This window comes from Pinus tabuliformis, chromosome 2_2, assembly GCF_031772625.1.
Source record: "Pinus tabuliformis cultivar Carrire ecotype Pingquan chromosome 2_2, CPIR1, whole genome shotgun sequence".
Classification (NCBI taxonomy): Eukaryota; Viridiplantae; Streptophyta; class Pinopsida; order Pinales; family Pinaceae; genus Pinus; species Pinus tabuliformis.
The window spans coordinates 139,546,334-139,554,133 of NC_142300.1; the positions used below are offsets into that span (position 1 = coordinate 139,546,334).

Below are 7,800 nucleotides of genomic sequence, written 5' to 3' on the forward strand. Positions count from 1 at the left end.
GCTTGGAGGTGGAACCGAATAAATGACCGGATAAATCTCTGACGAACTTCCTTCCTGTGGTAAAGAAATGGGTAGATTGCCCCCATGTTCATCGGAGTCTATGATTACGAAAATAATTTGAATGGTGTTGTTCTCATTCTCTTGGGTGATGGTATCATCTGAAGGTGGATCCTCTGAAGACAATATTGGGTCAAATGTTGTCTCGACTTGTTGACTTTGGTCGAGGGTGGACTCAGAGGGTTTACCTTCAATGATAGGTGCTTCGACCGACAACAAAGGTGTGTCAGTCAAATTTTCAACTAGTGATGGACTCGGCAAGAGTTTCTTGTATCCAGGAGGAAGCCATAGCTGTGAAGCAGGATGATTATCCAAGACTCTTTTAGCTTTGTCTAGGAAGGGACAATGATGGATGGCATGATCGCCTTCGCACAGTCTATTGTGAATTTTAGATCTTCCTTTTTTTCCAGTGACTTCATTTTCACTAGTTGATGGTGTACTTTCAACATGATTGTCAGAGGTTGAGGACATCAAATTGTGCAAGCGGGGAGACCAGTCCCTTAAGATCCGTGGGATGCAAGGACAATCTCAATGATAGTGGTCCCCTTTGCAAATGACACATGGAGATTTAGGTTTGGCTGGTGCAGTGTGTGGATTTTTGGTAGACGATGCTTGGTTGCCCCCTTTCACCATTGGCTTCTTCTTCTTCTTCTCCTTCTCTTTCTTCCTCTTCTCAGTTGGTTTTTAGTTTTACCAGCTTCACCAAGTGAAGAGGAAGAAGGAGAGGGGGAAACAAACGAAGCAGACGGTTGGGGGGTAACTCTAGTATCATCTAGTTGCTGATTTGATTGCTCAGGAATCACGATGCTTTGAATGATAGAGGTCGAGAAGAGCCATACTGGCAAGCCAATTATCAGTCCTGGAAGGGACAATGTGGCCATATGAGGTGCCCCAACATCTCCCCAAGAGGAGAAAGGACTAGGATTTCCCCCAAGGGGAAATCCTTGGTTGGTGGACTCCATTTTCTCAACCTAAGATCAACGAGGGAACAGGGATGTTATTCCGATTAAAATAAATTTTATGACGCTTTGACACAACTTTATTTTTCAATTTTTACGAGTAGAGAAAAAGCTAAAGATGACTCTAGTTGCCTTCTATTTTTTATGAGTCTGAAGTGACAAGTGCTCAAATGGACCTTTTCATTTAAGGATTTTGAAGAGGAATGAAAAAGTCTACTTTAGAAATCTAGACAGAGGGATTACAAAACCATTGCAAAACTACAAAATACTTTTTACGGTATGGCAGTCGATATTCCTGAATGTTGTGTTAAGTGCATTTCAATCGATAGGGCAGTAGACACAACTTCCTAAGGATAAAGGATATAGCCTATTGTGGTCTCCCAATATATACTCGAAGGTACGTGGGAGCACAAGTCCATACTGGCACTTGTCATCTCAAAGAGGAGGAATGACCCAACCTACGATGAAAGCGATAGTTACCAAGCTTTACGATGTCGGAATACGTCTCTAGCCTAGACTTCTAAATGTTATGCGTTAGGCTCCAAAGCATTTTTATGTTCATTGAATTTATTTTACAGTTGATCTTTCTTAAGAAGTTTGCCTTTAAGGTTCATCACGTGATGTAGATATACAATTCCTAAATATGCAATCTAAGATGATAAACAGTCATTTACTCTTCTTTTTGAAATGAAAATCCTAGCTACTAAGGAAAGAGAAGCAAAATTCTTTCAACATAGAGCATAGAGCACACCCTAGATGCACTGTCCTAAATCAAAATCAACAAGTAGTCTAAATGAAAATGCACATGCATGTATTTGTTTTCCACTTTCTTAATGTGTGAGTGACAAAAAGAATGCTAAATACAAATATGAACTATCTTTTCTCTCAAAGCGATAGTACTAACAATTTTCTCTTCAAAAGACGAAAGGAAGATGAAGACGATACTTTGCGATTTCAAATTCAAAAATGAAAGGAAAACTAATTTCAAATTTCAAATTAAAAAAATGAAAGGAAGGCTAGGACGACACTTTGCAATTTCAAATTTAAAATGTGAAAGGAAGGCTAAGACGACACTTTCATCTTCAATTTGAAGATTTCTTTCAACACTTGAAATACTATTAATTCAAATCAAATACAAGAGTAATAGTGTAATCAACCATCAAAAAGAGTAGGATTATTTTCTTTGACTGAAAACAACACTTGCGACACTTCCAAATCAAAATATGATAGTTCGATTAAGCTACTTTTTGTAAAGGAGAACTGTAAATGGTGAAAAATACATACGAACATTCATAATTATTTGTACAATGGAGGCTGAATAATGCAAATGAAGGGAGTTTCAACAATGGTATACTGATCACAGACAACAAAACTCTTGAATAAAGCTGAAGAGAATGAAGAAAAATCCAAAATCTAGAGGCAAAAATAGTCTTATCTGATCATTTCACCTGTAACACATGGAAACAGGGATGCATCTCACCTACTGCACATGGGAGGTGCGATGCATCCAGACTATCAAAAGGAGACAATGCGATGTTCCAAGGACGAGACTTTAACTTGGTTTTTGGTCACAGTTTGTAGCTTAGATTAGGGATTTAGGTTGAGCTAATGATAGTCAGTAAACACAAAGTATAGGGGCTGATCTAGTGAGGTTACTTGAGCTGTCACCAGGGCACTTAGGATGTTTGCAAGTTAATTGTTTAGCTTATAAACAAAACCCAAAGATAGACTGAAGCAACGTTGATCTACTTTGCACTTTCATAGCAAATGCAGTTCGAAGGCTAGCTGGCTTAACTTCAGGCTCCATCTGTAGTTTATAAAGTAAACAAATATAAACAAGAAAATAAGCTATTCGCTCCCCAGTGGAGTTGCCATTTTGTTATCAAGAAAGCCAGTGTCCATTTAGAGCTTCTAGTCCCACTAAGACAGGTAGCTATCTTAGAAACAAACAAACTAAAATCACTTGTGTTAGAGGTAGATAAGAAAGAAGCAAAGATTACCAACCTCAGTCTTTCGCTTAGCTCCTTGCTTGTTTCCTTTCCCATTTGATAGAACTTCACCACCTTTTCCTTACTTTTCCCACCTCAAAGAGCACTTGTAGAGTCAAAGTAGCATAATACCATCAAAGCATAGAGATCTATAACCATAAAAAATATAGGATCAGATGTATATTAACCATACAAATGCATATATCAATATAAGATTCAGAGACACACAAGAATATGGAGGAAAACTCAAATAGTTTTATTGATAGAAGTAGTAGAAGAGAGGATTACAACCCATTGGTCTGACCCAGCACCAGCCTCCCAGCATGAAAGCCCTCTTCACCTCATGAAGAGCTTAGATCACCCAACAATACAATGTTGCACAGAGAAACCAATAGCACTTCCTTACAAAATACAAAATTCCAGCCCCTGGATTTCTAGGATGAGGGATCCATATATAGATGTTTGCAGGTGGGTGAGTCAGCTTCTGAGATTTTGATTAGTGTCATATCTCTAATAGTTCTTGGTTTCACTTCGAGATTTCATGATCTCTTACTCATCCCTGGGTGAATTCAGAGAGGAAAATGTCGAATGAGCAGCTTCTAGAAGATTCTCTGGTTTTCCACCTAGTAAACTACTTCTTCCATTTCTATGCTCTCACTTATCACACCCTACAGAAGGGATTTCTAGTATGCATCACACTTTTTGCATGTGGTAGGTGAGATGCATCACACCCTTAGCACTGAGTAGTCTGTATGGTCCAGTTTTGACAAGTTCTGAGTAGTTTTTCAGGGAGAACTTCTGGGAGATGATGTAATCAGCTGACCTTGCTCCTTTAGGGTATGAAAAAACACTTTTAGGGACTTAGAAGCCCTTGTTCTATGGACATATGTGATTGGGGTTGCATTTCCCAAATATGTCTATAACACACATGGAAACCCCAATTTTTTGCGCTGTGGAAACCCCAAATTTCCCGCCCCTAAGAAATAAAAAATTGTCATCTGGAGGAAGAGGCAAAGTCGCGAGAGTGGGAGGGTTGTCCGGATTTGTTTGTGACATGAGAAAAGCTCTGAATTGAGGCGACCAAGGGCTGAATCTTAGTGGATGATGGCAGCAAGGCCACTCTGCCACTTACAATACCCCGTTATGTATTTAAGTTGTCTGCAAAGGATTCTTCTCAACAACCATTTGGAGTTGAACTTCAAAGCTTCCCCAACTGAGATGCTTCACGGTCATGGTTTGAAAATGACACAAGCCTCTGGGGCGACAAAGCGACCCCCCTACTATGGGTCGAGATACAATCGAAGAGTAACATGCACTGCTTCTAGTGTATTTTGACTTAAAGGCGTTCAATCATAATCTGGCACACCGTGGCTTCACGCCACTAGCTTTTCAACCAAGAATGATGACCAATTGTGTGAATCAATGGTTCCTCTCACACTAAGTTGAATTACTATTGCGGTGTGGTTCATCAGTAGGGTAAAAATAACTTGTCTCACGATGGTCTAAACCTAGCTCGCATTCCATATTAGTGGGTGAACAATCCAACACTTGGTGAATTCTGTTTCACAATGATAGGAAGAGTTGACATCAGAGGATCAAAAAGCAACGTCACTATGAACACTTGGCCGAAACAAGATAATTATCCCTGTGGTAACTTTTCTGTCACCTCTGGCTTCAAATTCCAAAAGTCTAAAGGATTGATAAGCCATACTTTCACGGTTTGTATTCGTACTAAAAATCAAAATCAAATGAGCTTTTAATCTTTTGTTCCACATGAGATTTTTGTTCTCGCTGATCTCATCTTAGGACACATGCTTTATCTTTTAACAGATGTGCCACCCCAACCAAACTCCTCATCTGACAATGTCTTTCGCCCGGATCAACCCGTTGAAACATGCCTTAAGGCCAAAAACAGGGGCAGTGCTGCATCTCCACCCCATAGAATAAGTAAAATAATGTTAAAAGTAGTGGTATTTCACTTGCGTCGAAAACAAATCCCACTTATTATACACCTCTCAAGTCATTTCACAAAGTCAAACTAGAGTCAATCTCAACAAGGTCTTCTTTCCCCATTGATTTTGCCAAGCCCATTCCCTTGGGTGTGGTTTCACTAGATAGTAGATAGGGACAGTGGGAATCTCATTAATCCGCTCATGTGCGTCACTAATTAGATGATGTGGCATTTGGCTACCTTAAGAGAGTCATAGTTACTCCCGTTGTTTAACCATGCTTGGTTGAATTTCCTCACTTTGACATTTAGAGCACTGGGTAGAAATAACATTGCGTCAGCATCTGTAGGGACCATCGCAATGCTTTATTTTAATTAAACAGTTGGATTCCCCATGTCCATACCAGTTCTAATTCGACTGTTCGACGCTAAGGGAAAAGCCCTCAGCAGGGGGCATTCTACGCCCGTAGCCCAATCGGCACGCGACTGCCCACCCTCGCCGTGAGAGCAGCTCGGGTAGACTGCCGATAGCCCACGAGTTGAGGGCACAGACCCCTAGGCCTAGCCCTCAGATCCAATCCTTTTCCCAAAGTTATGGATCCGTTTTTTCGACTTCCCTTACCTACATTGTTCTATTGACTAGAGGTTGTTCACCTTGGAGACCTAATGTAGTTATGAGTACAACCAGGCATGAACAGTACTCGGTCCTCCATATTTTCAAGGGCCATCGAGGGCGCATCGAACACCACAAGGCGTGTGGTGCTCTTCCATTTGCTGGACCCTATCTCCATATTTCCTAACGTTGTCGGCCACTGCCATGCCCCAGTTCAGGAATATTAACCCAATTCCTTTTCGATGCTTGTGCAGAGTGCACCCTTGATACAAGGCTTCCCCATCTCTTAGGATTGACTAACCCATTTCCATGTGTTGTTCACATGGAACCTTTCCCCACTTCAGTCTTCAAAGTTCTCATTTGAATATTTGCTACTACCACCAAGTTCTGCACCGGGGGCTGATCCACCCAAGCTCATTCTTGAGGTTTCTCAACAACCCCACATCCTCCTACTCATCGGAGCTAGGTAATTTCTCCTATGGTCAATTATAGGTTGCGTGCCTTAGCGCCATCCATTTTCGGGGCATGTTGATTCGGCAAGTGAATTGTTAAACACTCCTTAGCAGATTTCGACTCCCATGACCACCGTCCTGCTGTCTTAATCAAACAGCACCCTTTGTGGGATCTAGTTAGCATGTAATTTGGCACCATAACTCAACTTTAGGTTCATCCCACATCACCAATTCGTTTACCAAAAATGGCCTACTTAGAGCTCTCAATTCCACAACGTGGCTCAATGGAGCAGCCACACCCTCTTACCTATTTAAAGTTTGAGAATAGGTCAAGGGCGTTACGCCCGCAATGCCTCTAATCATTTTCTTTGTCCAATAAAATGCGCATGTGAGCTCCAGCTATCCTAAGGGAAACTTTGGAGGAAACCAACTACTAGATGGTTTGATTAATCTTTCACCCCTATACCCAAGTTAGATAAACGATCTGCACGTCAGTATTGTTATGAGCCTCCACTAGAGTTTTCTTTGGCTACTCCCTGCTCAGGCATAGTTCACCATATTTTAAGTCCCAACAGGTATGCTCGCACTCGAACCCTTCGCATAAGCTCAAGGTCGGTCGATAATGCACCCTCCCAGAGAGGGGTTCTTACCCATCAGCTTCCTTACGCCTCGCAGGTTTTCAAACCCACCAACTTCCACACATGTTAGACTCCTTGGTCTGTGTTTCAAGACAGGTTGAATGGAAAGCCCGCCAACCAACACCACGAGCGCACAGGTGCACACAGCCTGCCACAAGGGCATGCGCTTTGTTCCTTGACCACCACAATGGAAAACCGACAGGCAGTAATCGACCCGCGCTTGTGACGATGTAGTAGCCCATGTTGGTTTTCTCCTCAAGTCGAGCAGCGAACCAGCTTGAGCCATTCCACATCCAACCAAGATGCATCAACAACCCCCATCCACTTCCCTTCCAATAATTTCGAGCACTCTTTAACTCTCTTTTCAAAGTCATTTTCATCTTTCCCTTGCGGTACTTGTTCGCTATCTATCTCTCTCCCATATTTAGTCTTGGACAGAATTTACCACCCAATTAGGGCTGCATCCCCAAACAACCTGACTCACCAAAAACACCTCGTGATGTGACAGGGTCCTAGACCAATGGGGCTATCACCCTCTCAAGTGCCCCCTTCCAAGGGACTTGGCCCATGTCTGCTGTTGAGGATGCTTCTACATACTACAATTCAGGCGATGCTACCACCCGATTTTCATGTTGGGCTCTTCCTAGTTCACTTGTTGCTACTAGGGGAATCCTTGTAAGTTTCTTTTCCTTCGCTTAATCATATTCTTAAACTCAGCGAGTGTTCTTGCCTGAGCTGAGGTCACAAATTTGGAGCTAAATCTGCCCTACTTGATGCAAGGACAAGAGAGATAAAAGCAAGTTTGAGCGATGCCACACAAAGCCTGTATCAGCTAAAGCTGACTGCCCATCTAAGGGGATAAGATCACCACTCCTCGACGCATGCCACGAAACATCGCTTGATGTATTTTAGCCAACCGCACCGCATTGGGCACAGATGAGCAACTCCGCTACTCCATAACATATTGCAAGGAGCGCATTTGAATGGGATGCGATGCCTAGATAGACATGCCCTCGACCGACGCCTCGGGCGCAAATTGTGTTCAAAAACTTGATGATTCATGGAATTTTGCAATTCACACTAAGTATCACATTTCTCTATGTTCTTCATTATAACAATAGCCGAGATATCCATTGTCGAGAGCC

At 42.1% G+C, this 7,800-nt stretch overlaps 2 non-coding genes across 2 annotated transcripts; both read right to left on the reverse strand.

Annotated features, from left to right (window-relative positions):
• Positions 1 to 4,070: 4,070 nt before the first annotated feature.
• On the reverse strand, positions 4,071 to 7,399 carry LOC149191720 (25S ribosomal RNA). The gene has a single exon (XR_016255236.1). It is a non-coding gene; the product is annotated as a 25S ribosomal RNA (ribosomal RNA).
• Positions 7,400 to 7,646: 247 nt separating this feature from the next.
• Positions 7,647 to 7,800, reverse strand: LOC149191721 (5.8S ribosomal RNA). Its single transcript, XR_016255323.1, has one exon. It is a non-coding gene; the product is annotated as a 5.8S ribosomal RNA (ribosomal RNA).